The 15,727-nt window shown below is 34.9% G+C and overlaps 1 long non-coding RNA gene across 1 annotated transcript; it reads right to left on the bottom strand.

The window, feature by feature from the left end:
* Positions 1–335: 335 nt before the first annotated feature.
* On the bottom strand, positions 336–7,454 carry LOC140849412 (uncharacterized). Its single transcript, XR_012131164.1, has 5 exons — positions 7,415–7,454; positions 2,826–2,895; positions 1,225–1,319; positions 1,047–1,141; positions 336–455 (listed from the first exon to the last, which is right to left on the bottom strand). It is a non-coding gene; the product is annotated as an uncharacterized lncRNA (long non-coding RNA).
* Positions 7,455–15,727: the final 8,273 nt, after the last annotated feature.

The following is a 15,727-nucleotide window of genomic DNA, read 5'->3' as shown; positions in this document are numbered from 1 at the left end:
ACTCTTTTTCTGTAGTTTTTTCTCTTAACTACTTGTAGGCACAATTGGTCTCTCATCTGTGTTCTTATAATGATTTATACAAAACTCCATAAGAACACTTATTCCATCATGGTTAATACAATATTAGCTTAGTGAACTTTTATATGGCTCCTTTCCCCTAGACAGTGACTGTCTTGAAACAAAGATAGTGTCTGTTTTTTTCATACCCAGGCCACATATCACTCACTGCCCAAAAGTTTATCAGATATGTCATAACATTTGCAAAAGCTTAACTGATACTTAAAATAATTTTAATTTACAACTGTAAGATAAAATGACTGACCATTTTATTTGTTCATGTGTGCTTGGCCATCTTCTTTTTTTTGTTATTTCTTTGAGTGGTTCTAGTGGTAGAGTATCAGAAGATGATCAGACAATGAAAGAATTCATGGGAACACATCAGGAGATAGTGATATCTGGATGGGAGAAGCAGGCATATAGGTAAAAATTGGAGCATAAGAGATGTCTTGTACCAGGATTTCCAACAGATCCACAGAGCCTAGCAATTGATATATTATCTGCTTGGTTTTCGACAGGGACTGTGAGAGACTCAAGATTCAGCTATGAAATATACAGTGTCCTGACTGGAGCCAATCACATTTGGTTTAATTAATTAAATGTAATTCACATGGCTCTGGCCCCACATTCTCCCTTGTTTATGCTCATGTTCTGACACTGAATCTGAAGCCTTGCTAAGATAGTTCGTGTCTTTTCTTTTTAAAAAAATCTGTTCTTTGCCTAAGTCAACAAGAGTTGGTTTATGCTGCTTGTACATAAGTCTTACTTGAAGTAGGCTTGATAACACACTTTTAGGCACAAACTATTTCAATTACTAGACCTAACGTTCAAAGGAGGGATTTTTTTTTTTACAAGAAATGAGACAAAAACTCTGTTGGCTTATGGCTATTTAATATACAATACTTAGCAAAATATACAGCAACACATTTGTTGATAAAGAAGAATGTGTTGTAAAAATAAATATGTAAGTGAAGGAATGAATAAATCACCTGCCAGAGGGAAAGGTCAAAGAGCATTCTGTGCCACTCCACCAACTCAAATTACAGAAAGATCTTCCTCAGATCCAGATATTGTTCTACAGAGTCTATGAAGCAATGAAAAAATATTCAGGGACTTCTCCAACAGAGAAGATTTAGTTTACTAATTAACTGAATCCAGTGTACTTACATGCTCTTGGGCAACAAGAAGCTGAGTGCCCTACTTGGCAGACTGGATGATATGTAACTTTTTTCCTTTTTTCAGACTGAAACTAGAGTTCAGATCTGTGAAATGTAGAAATTTATTAGCACCAAGAAGAAAAAGTTCTTTATGTCAGAAAGTGATATCAATTTGTAAAAAATATCCTTCTTAACTTTACTTATGCTCTCTGCACCCCTCCTTATCCAAGATTGACAGGAACTATGTTTTCAGAAACTGTGAAGGTTAGGAGATTTTATTTTGCTTGCAAGCTCACAAGTGAGCCTGCCACAGTTTCACATCCATCAAACAGTTGATTTCAGCACATTTTCTAATTACGCATCTCCCACATCCTATTGGAGATTTTCCACTTGGATATTTTCCATCTAGATCAAATTAAGTGTAATTCCAATCAGCCTGATTCTCCCAGTGTAAGACAATTTCTTCTGACTTACTTCTTTCTCCTGGTAGTACCATAATTCTCATTGCCATTTAGGCTTTAGGTACTGGAAATACATTGGATGCATTATTATCTGATCAGTGGATTCTCCAGATGCCTGCCTCATTCACCAAGATTCATATAATGATCCCACTCCAGCAAATCCATCATAAAACTTCCCCCAAATTTTGCTTTAGCCATCATATTCCTGTTTGACTGGCTCTCTGTATTCCCCAAGATGAAGTCTAATTTTTCTAATATACTTGATGATATATTTATTTTACTTTTTATCCTCAGGAGCTCTTACAACTTACCGTGAAAGTCTCCCTGGTCTGAAGCAATGGTCTTTCCCTTGGGTTATTGAAATGCCTGCACCTCTTCTCATTTTGTGGAAACCCAGTTCAGTGACTAACTCTGTGGTCTTGTATATCTGTTGGGAGACAGCTCTGCATGGTACCTCTGCATGTTTTGAATCAGCTGCTGTTTTGGACTATCTTTTTGAGGACATTTGTATAGCAACTGCCTTGTAAGATGGAAATGGTGTTTCTCTTTGGGACAGAAGGAAGATTTGTTTCCTAACTAGTATAATAAACATAATGTCCCCTTTCAAGGAAAGGTTGAGCTGATTTGCTAGCAGACCCTTTTAACGAACTGGGGCTTCCTAATCCAGAGGTTACAAAGATCTACTGAGTATTCAGGGTCCCCTTGGGACACCTGGTATCACTCCATGGGACTTGGAAAGCAAGGAGGATTGTTATAAAGACACACTCATAATTTGTGTTGTTCTATGAATAGTTGTGCTTTTTGTCTCTGACATTGGAGTTTTGTTTCTCCAACCAGTGTCTATGAAACATTGATAGGCTAAGTTCTTGCTTTGCAAGAAGGTTAAAATTCTAGACCTTTCATCATTCTTGACATTATCCATGATGATTTCCCCTTATGTATTTTAATAATAAAATAGGATTATGTTTGTAATTCTATGAGTATATTTATTTTTCACATGAATTTTAACTACTCAGATGAAGGAAATGTAACTTATTTATCAGTAAACCAATAAATAATATAGAAATAAAATTATTTTATTGTTTTATAAACAATAAAGAATAATATAGAAATCAAATTATCTTAATTGTTTCATCTGTTTGCCCCTTACCTGAATGTAGCATCTGTGAAAACAGGGATTTGTCTTATTTATCTCTTCAAGTCTGCTGAAAAAGTGCCTCCTTTAAAAATATGTAATAAATGGGTGATAAAAAACCCTCTGAGTTTCTGAAATAGTCTTTAAAAGACTAACTTTTCTAGACTAAATTTGTAAAATATTTAAGGTCACTGGTAGCAAAGATTTTGAAAGAGACTAGATTTCAGGGACAGCACATCTTTTAGGGAATACGCGATGGCTTCACCTTCTGGGAATGGCTAAGTTCTGCTGTTAGTAGGAGGACACTTCCAGGAAAGAGGGAGAAACTATATTTGAATAAAGAGTATTTTTGTTCAAAAGTTGTAGCTCTAGAGACCCATGAGGACAAAATCCAATAAAAGTGCATGTATCCATGTAACAGAAAGAGCCTGTGGTCTTCCATAACAGATGAATTTCCAGTATTTAACTAGATACATTGTCTTTAAGAATAGAGACTGTATTTCTCACCATCCCTTACAACTATATATTACTTGTTACTGAGTTGAGGTCAATGGGATAAAGGTGGAATTGTACGTAGAACATCCAAGAAGTGTCCACCTGAGCATGCTTTTCTTTGTGCCCTTCCTCTTTCTTGTTTGCTTGAATGAAGATGGATAGTGGCTTTAGTCAAGTCAAATACTGGCATTCTGTGATCTTGGACAATATACGTATTAATTCAGTGCCTCAGTTACTTCATATAGAAAGTTGAAATAATTTTATGAGCATTATGGTTATTAAATGAGGTACAAATAAAGCACTTTGCTGTGTTACTGGTAGATGGGAAGCACTAAAAACATATTCACTTTTACTATTATTGAAGTTATAATTTTAAGATGGTAGAATAACAATATAGAAAAATATCTGTCCTTTTAGGAGCTGTGACATTTACTCTGGATTTTCTTCTTCTGTATTTAATTTCTATGAATGAGAAAATATCTTCAATTTTTTTAAAAAACTGTGATTACTAGCCACTGTTAGTTTATTTTGTTTATTTATTTATTGTTAGTTTCTTTATTTTTTCAGCCTAATCTTAATCAACAATTCTGGTAAATCTAAATTTAGAAGAATAGTTACTGTAATTCCAACAAATAAGATTCAGGAATACAAAGAAAAATGACTCAGAATTTGGAACTCAGTTCATAACAATATTTATACATTACTTAGCATTTTCTACATGGAGACATTATCTAAAAAACACTAGAATATGCCAAATTTATAATATCAATCCATTTTTATCAATCCATTTTTAAGTCAGATGTAAAAATGGAGACTTAGAAAGATAAAATAAGTAGCCCAAGGAATCAGGTTAATCAAAGACGCGATTGGATATCTGGCCCAGACACATCTACTGCCATAGTGCAACCTTGGCTTCCCACTGACAGATGTTCTATCATATTTCTCATAGGCATAGTATGATCAGAAAGCTTTTAGGAATGTAGCCTCAAGGAGACAACAGAGCCATCTCTGCAAAAACACAAACATAACCGGCTGTTCCTCTCTAGAGCTGATTGCCTAGAGCTGCTATTAGCGCTTTTGTTTTGGACTCTTTGGTGAGTTGCACAATCATATTGTAAGTTACTGTTAGACAGGGAGTCTTAACTTCTGAGGTTTCTTTGTAGGTGGTTATGCTTTCTGGGGCAACATACTAGAGTTCCCATCACTTCTTTCTCATTTACACAAATGATGCACAGAATTCTTTGGCTGTAAATAGATCACTTTCAGACACCAGGATTAGAACAGTGAGAGGATTTTGTAACTAGCTGCGTTTTGTTTTGTCAGGATCTTCTGTTTAAAAGAAAAAATTTCATTTGTGCTGCCCTACTTACATTTGTTTTAAAATATTTTTAAAAACTCACGTCTACCCATTTCTTAAGAGCTTTGGTTTACAGTATCCTCTAAGTAAGTGGAAGAGGCCAACTCTGTCCTCACAGAGAATTATTTAGAAAATAAGTTATTTATCTTTGATAATTCAAGATTTCATTTGCTGTTGGTGCCCTTTGGAGGTGAGAGGTAGAAAAAGCTGAAGCAGTTAACTTGTGAGAAGAAACTGTACACAGAGATGTTGGGGAGCACAGACAAGAGAGGTTTCAGGACTAGAGATGAGTAATTCATTTCTATGCCAATGAGTGATAAAAGAAACACAAAAAGGATGGATATGATTAAATCTTAAATGATGATATTCAAATGACACAGAAAACTGCCAAGGGAGAGAATGCTAATATAGAGAAAATTCTCAATTTTGTTTTTCATGAATCAAATTTCCATTTATCACAAATGTCTGGTGTACTCTGGGTCTACGATTTGAAAAATATGCTGATCATGTTTCTGAAGTAGTAGATGTTTAACTAACAATACGAACTTACAGACTGATCATAATTGAAAATATGTCAGAGCCCAATAATGGGCATAGCTTCCACCTTTGAAGCTCTTGAAGGCACCTTCTTTTCTACCAGCTACTTTTGGCTTTGAATGAAACAGAAAGAATGAGAGAACAGGTGCTTGTAGAAAGATATATAGAAAAGGCAGCATAGTCAAATCTTTGCTCCAACCCAGATCTTTGGAGTTGAAACAGTCTTTAATTTAAATTTTTAAAAGAGAATAAGCATAATGTTTATATTCTTTTACATATTCCCCTGATTTCTTCCAATATCTTAAAAATATCTGTCCAATTATTAATAAGACTCTATTACTGGTGAGTTTTTAGGGAAAAAGGAAGAAAAGATCAAAGATACCTTATTTGTCTATGTTAAAACATCTGTTTTCATAGACTTTCTTCTGACTTTCTACTTTCTTCCTTTCTTTTATCACTTTCCTACTTTTACCCTCACTTGCTGAACCATCAACAAACACACCAACAGTTTCAGATAAGAGAACCAATAATTCAAAGATTTATTTTTTGGCATCAGTTGCCAGGTTATCTGAAATGAAAGAATTCTGAAGGTAGATTATTAACTAAGAACAAGATGATGCACAAATTGAAATAAATTGACTTTGCTGCACCCACCCTGTGTGACAATAGGGAATTTATATTTCTGACCTACAATTTTCTCACTTGTAAGATGGAGATCTTAATTCCTAACTTGCATAGCTTTTAGTAGGTTTAAGCAAGGCAACATTTTACAGTGCCAAAGTGTAGCCAGAGAATAGCTGGTAGTCATAAGTAATATTCTGGTTTATTCAGACCTTGCTATGTGGCAGACCCTTTGCAATGCAGTACCTTCAAATGTATCTCATTTGTTCTTCACAACAATTCTGATATATTGGAGCTGATATTGTCTCCAAGAAACTGAAGTCTGAAGAGTATTCATCACTCACCAAAGGTCACTAAACATGCATGAAGTCTGGCTCTAGAACTCATTAGAAATTCCTGTACTATACTACTCTGTAAGACAACATGATAAAACTTCTCCCCAATCATGATGTTTATTGTATTGTCTAAAGAGTAATTACTGATGTTAGAGTAATTTAGGCCCCATCTTCACAGAATTTGCTCCTTAAATTCTTTTATACAAACCTAAAAATAAAATCAAATAACTAATATAAAGCAACACAGATTTACATAAAGCAGGGGCTACCATGGCATGTGTTTTACTGTGAATAAGGAGCAGAATTTGAACAGTGAGGACTTAGCCACCAACAATCCATTTCTCGGCTGGATTTCATAATGCTTCAAGGGTAACAACATGGTGTTTTAGAGCTATATATTATCAATGCTTGTTAGGAAAAATATTTCCCAGATTTCTGTAAACAAGTTTCTTTTAGTCTACCTTTACAGGAATGTAAGATTTAGCTCACAGAACACACACACACATCCATATATGTGCTTTTAAATCTTTGGAAAACAATATTAACCTTAAACAAAGGTTTGAAATTTACCTTAAACAAGGGTTTATTTACTTAACCTCACCATTCACTCATCCAACAAACATTTTTAAATTCCATTTTGTGCTACTAAGTGCAACAGGAAGAAAAGGCAGTGGAGTGACAGAGACATAGAAGATCCTTACACACTTAAGGAAATTATATTTGTGTGTGGTAGACAACACACTATTGAATAAATTGATAAATAAGACAACTCCAGATTGTGACAAGTTCCTTACAGGATATAAATATATAGGTTGATATAAGTGATGTAGGTTGATACAAAGAAGGGATGGCTCTAGACAGAATGGTCATAGAAGATACAACTCTGTAAGGAGCTGCTATGTAAAATATCTGAAGGATAAAAAGGAATCAGGTAGAACAATTAGAATTATGACAAAATTAGAGAAGATAAAGAGTATAAAACTTCTGAGGAAGGAAAGAGATCGAGTATATTTTGGAAATAGAAAGGGAGACCAATGGTCCTGGACCAGAGTGAGCAATTTGGAGATTTGAAGTGATGCTGGAGAAGTTTACAGAATAATCACTTAGGTATCTCAGAACTTGATATGGGAATGGTATTAAATTCACAGAAAAAGTGAAATTCACCAATTAACTTAAACATCTAAGTCAGTAGTAGAACATATATAATAATTGGCTCACACATTTTTAGTATTCCAGTCAAATCAGCAAATAAAACTTACCTTTCTAAAGCTTACATAGCCAATCCTATTTTTTGTGTTATCTCCATCTTGCTAGGCATTGAAGAATAGTAGGGATACAGGATAGGTGGGGGGGGAGGTAGAAAAAGGAAATTAATCTCTTTCAAACTCAATGCTTTTTTGATAAATATTAAGTATGGCAGACCAACAAATACTCATTCATTTTTTTCTTCTTCCATAGTAACAGAGTTTTAGCAGGAACCTGGAAACTGAGGGAGGAGCAAGATTTCATTGCTTCTTTGCAATTGAGGTTTCCTGATAGGATGTGTATAAACCAATGTGTACAACTTGGTGCATCACTTTCTTTATTGGAATTACTTGAGGTCAAATTCATCATCTCTCCTCCCTTTCAGCTAGAAAGCATAATAGTTTGGGGCCCTTTTTCAAATATGTAGATGCAGAAAACGCCCTGGTGCTTGGGGGAAAGCAAGAGTTGCAGGGCAGGAGGACCAGGATTCCTGAATAACCCTACATGACAAATCTTTCTCACTAGTGGAGACCACACATTTCTGTAGCATTGAACAAAATGAACATGAACACAGATGAACAAAATGCAAGAGTACCTATGAGATTTTACATCTGTGAAGATGAGGCTTCAGGTTTGGAGGAATGGCAAGATGGGATCACATTTCTGTCCTCAACAGTGAGAATGGTTATATATTGCCTTCTGTGTCTTGTCTCTGGGACATGTTTCCAATCTAACTAATCACTGATGGCTCCGTCTCAGTTTACTTTGGAAGTATGAGGGGGTAATTCTTAGTCGATTAAAGCATCATAGATTTGTGGCTCAAGTCAAATCTTAGTTCTGTGTGGTACTGTGAACTGGTCTGGACCACACCTTTGTTCTCTAACTGGTCCCTCACTTACGCTGTTCAAGCTGATGGTAAGCCTGTTGGTGCAGCCCCCCCAAGCACTGACTCTCACATGAGCACCTTCTGTGTCTGCCACAAAGCATTTGCAATTTCCAGATTTTAACTACATAGTGAGGGAGCTGAAGGAGGCTTCTGAGCAATAACGGACATTCTTCCTTTGCCTAATCACTTCATGCTTCTTTTGGAGACTGTTTGTGGCAGTAGACTTTTTCAAGAGTACCAAAAGGACAGTGGTGTCTATGCTAAACTTCTTTCACCTCCATTTCTTTTATAATCTCCCAACTGTGTGTGTGTGGTGGAGGGGTGGGAGCTAAGGAGCAACAGGGAACTGACTAATTTATTCCCTCACATCCTCTTTCCATGCCAGTTTCCTATAACATAAGCATTTGTTTTTACTTTTCTTTCCAAGTAGGCAAGACTTTCTTTATATTACTTCCTCTTTCCAGAAGTAGGGTTTGCCCTTGACCTTTTACTGTAGCTGTACTGTTTGAATAGCTTTAGAGAGATCTGATTTGTTTGCTGCAGGAATGGAAAAATATCAGCTTAATATTCCATGACATTATGTCCATTATCTATGTTCATATATATGAACATAGAAGATGTATGATGTTAATTTGTTTTGTCAACTTTTATCAGAAAATCTTAACAAGAAAAGTAGATAAAGACATTTTTTAAATAAGCTTTTAAGATTGCCATCTTCACATTTCATTATCTTTGGCTAGAGCCAGTGTAAAACTTCATTTACTAAAGTGAAGATAATTGTGTGCTCTATGGCAAATATCTAGAATCTAGGTAGAATCTTACGGGATAAGCCTTGTTTCTATACAGGATGATTATTCAGTTTAGAGATTCCCAATTATGTAATCTTGCTGATAAAACTTTGAATTGTTTTGCATCTCACAAATTGGAATACTCTTATGCTGCATCTTGTTAGTTCTGTACGTTTTATCTTCAAGTAGTAATTAAGATTATTTTCATAAGTGAGCAAATTTAACCAGTGAAAAACTATTTAGTGATTGCACTTCCTCTTCTTCAAACGCTCAGAGGAAAATGGAAATGCTACATGCAAAGGACAATATGAGTCTTCAGAAGAACATTTGCTGTACCAAAAATTCATTACAGGTGCAAGGATAAATTTCATACTGCACAATTTCCCTGAACCAATAACTTTTAAAAGCACTCTAATATGTTACCTACAACATATTTGAAAACACATTTGGAAAACTACAGAAGGCATTCATTTTTATAAGAAAAACACTTGTTTTATTTCCCATCCTAAGGTTAATAAATAAATTGACAAGGGGGGATCGAGGTAGGTGAGGCCCAGGAGACAGACCTGAAAGTAAAAATATTCCATGATATTATATCCATATTCTATCAGCTGCTCTAAGAAATAAGCATTTGTTTAAATGCCCATCAACCTAGGCTTTCTTTTCCACAGATACTTTTAAACCAGATTATTAGAAGGTATAAAGTATAAAAAATAGACACGTGAACATTGTATTTCATTAACTATCATATTAAGTATCATCATTGAAAAAAACATTTTTTATAAAACTCTCAATTACATTTATCTTTTTTTTTAATTCTCTTATCCTCAGGAAAGTTAACAATGTTTCAGTAGCATGGGAAGAAAGCATGACAGTTACCTGTTTTTTTAAAATATTTGTTTGCTTAGAATATGTCTCATAATATACGTAAACATTTTTTCTCAAAGGAAAAGTATACTTTTGAAATTTAAGTTTTTGAACTAAAAACTTAGGATCAAGTTCATAACAGAATAATAAAGATGAGGCATAATCAAAAAGAAATAATGGTAAGAAATTATAATCAGGTGCAATTATAAACATTAAAAGAAAGATATAGATAAATACATGTAATACGCAGCTACAGCTTACAGTGCTTTACAAACCAAGCACAATATGGTTGTACATAATAAGGCTATTTTTATGTATCCCATACAAAAATACGATATGTTTATATATAAGGCTATTTTCAAAATATTTGGCCTAATACTATATACCTTCCGTAAAATAAACTAATCTAATTCAACAAATATCTAAAGTTTATAATTTACATTGCACTAGTTTTTCACACTACACATTCTACTTACTGTAGAGAGAACAAGGATTAATAAGTCAAAGAATGACTTCAAAGAATTTAAGATTCCCAAAGGAAGCCCTAAAATATTTTCAGAAAATTGTTACATACGGACAACATAACCAACAATCTGATTTTCTTGGTGGTCAAGAAGAGCATATTAGAGATGACAGACATTGAAAGGGCAATGAAAGGTGGATAGTCTTTTTACCCATAGCTAAAAGTTTGATAGTGACATTCTCAGAAAGATTACATTGAGAAGAGGCAAAGAAGCCATAAAATGAACATTAGTATACAATAGGTTACAGAAAATGTTGGGTTGCATTGTAAGTTACCTGGGAAAAGGGGCCAAGTGTACAAATGAGAAACCAGTTTTAGGATCTACTATCCATCACTATTTCTCATTTACGAGCAGTTCTATTTGTAAAGGTAATACACAGGAACACACTGAATGTCTAAATTTAAAAGTTAGCTTAATATGGTAAACAACAGTGTCATATTTAAACATATTTTTAAATCTAAAGAGATTTTAATTTCTTTATAATAATTTAGAAGGGCATTCTGGTGTACCCCACATCACCTGTTCAGATGAAGTCTAAAGTAAGTGTCTTCCTTTTCCATCAATAATTCTCCTTTAGAAAGAAGGTATTCAGATTTATCCCATTGCGCTTCGATAACTCTTTTCAAAAGTGGGCTACATTTTTTTTTCTTTTTGAATCTAGAGGGCAAGGTGTTAAAATTAAATTAATAAATAGATGCAAACTTAAAGTGCAGGCCTAAATTTGGTAAACACAAAATAAATGCACAATACAATAGAAGGAAGGAGACTGTGGGACCTTCTTCCTGTTTACCTCCTCTGTCCTCTCCTGACAGTTTTGCCAAAAAGAAAGACTTCAGCAAATTTTACTGTCTTCTCCCAAAACATTCTTAGGCTAGACCATAAACTGGGAATTTTATTCCTATGGAGAATTTGAGACAGTTATAGAAATGGAAGGCACAGGAAGGTGAATCAAGTTCCCCCATCTGAGGGTTTGACAGAACATCCTTAATAAGAAGCAGCTCGGGTCATGATATAAGACACATGAAGACTGTAGGATGGGTAAGTTCTATTCATTACACCAGCACAGAGAAACAAAGAGCCCAGAACTCAGATGATGTGCAGTCCTTGATGGAGTATTGCTTAGAAGAAAGAATATTTTGCTGGAAAATGCAAGCATATGATAATTGCTAAGACTATAAGTTACAATAAGTAGAGCAATCATGCAGTTTTTCCTATAACTGGAGCAAGTCTTGAGTGAAAAGAGAGTTTGAAATTTAATAAATAGTCATGATTTGCCCTACAACACGCTCAAACAGGCAAACTGACTCTACCAATATGGCTTTACCACAAACCTCATTGGTTTAGAGGTGCTGAAGCTAGTCTCCTGATATTTGAGTATTTGGCTTACGAATGGCCAGTATCAAATCAAGCTACTGAAAACTTAAGGAAAAAATACAAAGGGTACAAAGCTGGAACTGAAATCTCTGGAAATCCATAAAGTTGCCTAGGTGGAACCGCAGGTGGGAATGTGGGGAGAGAGCATCTTCATCTGCCCCAGAATCTGCAGAATATTATGTCCACCCTGGAGAATTGTCTTAACGGCCTATGTCGCCCCTTATATGTTGGCCTGGGGACACTGTCTCAGAGGCCTTCAGAAGCCCCTGACCAAGTGACCCTACTGAACCACTCATACCAATAATAAATATTACACTTTAAGTACCAACAATGATATAAGTTTTGGCCATCATCCTCTTCTCAGCTTTCAAACACTAAATCCCATATTTACACCAAGTAGGTATAGATAACCAGAAAAAAAGCACATTTTTTTATTGGGCATTTTTGTCAATGTATGTATGTTCTTCATGTCCTTAGTTTATAGAAAAATATTTTTCACATAAAATTTTGCTATGTCTATTTCTTTATAACTAACTATTCAATAGTCTGCCAATTTTTGACATTAAAAAAGTAACTCAATAATAATGGAGTTGAGTATGCATTATTGAAATACTGATTAAATCACTGAAAATTAACCTATGGTGAACTGGCCTTTTTTTTAGTCATCCTATAGTTTCTGAACAGTCTGATGGATTTATCAACACAAAAATTCATAAAGCCTGTTAAAATAGCTCAAAACCATGAAGATTTTTTTCTTTTTTCTGTTCTATATTTGTGGGACTTAAAATGGTTTTTAACCATTTTTTCTTATATGACACTTTTTTCTTTTTGAAATCAAGGACAAACTGATACTTAAAGCTTTATAAATTTTAAGGTGTTCTCCTACTTTACAAAGTGTGTTTTCCAAATACATAATCGCTAATATATTACTTAGAAAGACTGTGATATAAACCGAGGAAATAAACTTTTTTATTTCTCAGTGTTTACATAGGTGTAACATCCAGAAAACATTAACCCTTTGGGGAAGATGTAAATGTGTTCCCATTTTAATATGCTTGTTATTCCATTAAACAATTTAATATGCTTAATTAAATAATTAATATTAATTTAATTAACACATTAAACAATTTAATATGCTTATTAATTTATTAAACAAAAATATTTTAAAAATTTATTTCCATTTTAGAGGGAAACAATAAGATGTGTATGTACTTAACCAGTTTGCAGCTCATTTGCCGCTTTTTCATCTAAGTATATGATTTATATCAGTGAACAATAGAAATTGTTAGAAAAAAAGAGGAGTAATAATATCAAGCACTTATCTGTCTTTATTACATGCTTCACACTGTTTTAAGATCTTTATGCTTATTAACTCATTAATCTTTCTAGTAACTATAAGAGATGGGTGCTATAATTACCTTCACTTACAGGTGAGGGATTTTAAGTACAGGAGCAGCAAATAAATGGAAAGAGTTAAATGCAAACACAAGAAGCTGGCTGTGTAACTGCCAGCACAGGTGAGGAATGGTACACAGTCTAATATATCCACATTTGGCAGAGCCAGTATAAGGCACACTGAAAGGCTGTTGGAAATTAAGGTTTTTCAGCAATATGTAAGTATGCTGTTGATCCAGTGCTGGTTTGATTATCCACAAGTTATCATTATCATGGATTAATTCAGTAGACAGCCACTGTTTAGTTTCCTAAAACACATTCTAATCTTCTTAATTTCACTTCACGTTTGACCATCTGATTTTCCTTGTCTTCTGTGTCCACACTTCTGTGTGTGTGTGTGTGGGCTTGTATGTGTGTGTGTGAAAGAAAAAGAGAGAGAAAGGGAGAGAGAGGGGAACAGAGAGGGAGTTAAACAGCTCTCTTTGTATGATTCCCTTTGGATAGTTTGAAAAACGATGTTTTAATGCAATCTTTTTTCTTTGATTCTAGGTCTGGGGTATATTTGGGGATTTTAGGGTTTAGACTGCCTCCAAGAAAGCTTCCACTGTTATCATACTGAACAGATGCTGCCAGCTCTTAAGCTCCAGATATTTCTGTAGAAGCTCCTCTAACTCTTTTAAGAGTTTGCTCAGAAAAGCAAAAGGTAGGATCAGGCCATGGCAAATCTTCCTGTAGGATTTTATCCTGCAAGGTGACAGGTTTCCTCAAGAAAATTTTCCCAAGTCATAAGCCAGTTCAGAAAAAAAGTTCTTAATTGTTTCTTTCTAAACTTTGTTTACACAAACTTTTAATTCATTTTGCTTAAATGGAATTTTATTGAGGCTGCCAGGAACAGACTGCATGATGGGAGTTGTGTGAAACCAAAAACATGATTCCAGACTAAGTAACAGCTGGAAAGAAACTATGGGACCTCCCACATATCCCCCACTGAGATTTAGACAATGGGTGAGTTATTTGGCAGAGTAACAGCAACAGCTGCCAAGTAAGTTTTTTTAAAAAACTCAACTTTGAAACTTTGAGAATTGAAATGAGCAGGCTATGGAGAGCTTATTTGCGGATGAATAAACATACTTAAGAATAGCTCTTTGCCAAATGAAACCTAGTATAACTAGAAATTTGATGGGTCATTGTTCATATCATTATAATTACTTTGGCTACATTTCAATTGAAATGAATATTACCTTACCCTGCAGGACTAATATCAGTTTTTAATAGCACAAATAACAATTGGCAATTTTCTGATAATTCAAATAGAATGTATCACCAACACAGGTCTCCCAATAATCTTTTTGACCTTTCCAAATAATTTACTGTAAATAATAAATGTTAGAGACACATCTGATAATATATACCATTCATAAGTGTAAAGACCTAGATTTTTTTAGTCATATAATATTTCCAAATTAATATGATCATGTTTGTCTTCAGGATATATTTTCAAATAGAAGATTAAATTACTGAAAGTACTGTGGAGCGACTTTTCTTTTTGATCTTTACTACAGTGTCACAGCATGTATCAAATTGTTAGTGTCACCCTATCTCAGGTACAGGCACATTCATTTTATTGTGCTTCCCTTTCCTGCACTTTACAGATACTACACGTTTTACAGATTGTTAGTTTGTATCCACCCTGCATCAAAAAAGTCTACTGGAGACATTTTTCCAAAAGCATGCTCACTTCATGCCTCTGTGTCACATTTTGGTAATTCTTGCAATGTTTCACACTTTGTCATTATTATTAAATTTGTCATGGTGATGTCTGATCAGTGATTACGACTAGCTGAATACTCAGATGATGGTTAGCATTTTTTAGCAATATTTTTAAATTAAGCTATATACAATTTTTTCTATGCATAATGCTATTTATTGCACACTTAATAGACTACAATATAAGGTAAACATAACTTTTCCATGCACTGGGATACCAAAAGTTCATTGACTCATTCCATTGCTATTTTCACTTTATTGGAGTGATTTGGAATCATGCCTGTAATACTTCCAAGGTATGCCTATATTTATTAAGTGGTGGGAACTCATCATTGTTAGGCTGGAGGCATCAGGGGAAGGGGTGAGCCTGATGGACAAGCTCAGGCCTCACCAAATGAGGCGAAGAGACCAATAGGTTCCGGTCTGACAACATTCCAGAGCCTGATCGGATAACCCTCCCAACTAGAGCCCTTCCCCAGAGCTAAAGGATTAGTGGTGACTTTCCAGTACCTGGCTAAAGGCCAATGAGAGACCCCCACGTACCCTAGATGAGCCAATCCTCGTGCCACTGTACACCTTTGCTCTCCCTCACCCTGCCTTCTTTAAAAACTTGCTGCCTGCCCTGTTGGGTGTGACTTCCCTGGCCTGTGTTTCAGACCGCGGAACATCACCCGGGGATTGCCTTCAAATAAACTGCCTGTCCCTTTGTTGCTTATTTAGGTTGGA

Source organism: Manis javanica, chromosome 5 (assembly GCF_040802235.1).
Source record: "Manis javanica isolate MJ-LG chromosome 5, MJ_LKY, whole genome shotgun sequence".
NCBI lineage: Eukaryota > Metazoa > Chordata > Mammalia > Pholidota > Manidae > Manis > Manis javanica.
Note: the sequence above shows the minus strand (reverse complement) of the source record. Positions and strands in the feature narration are given on the sequence as shown.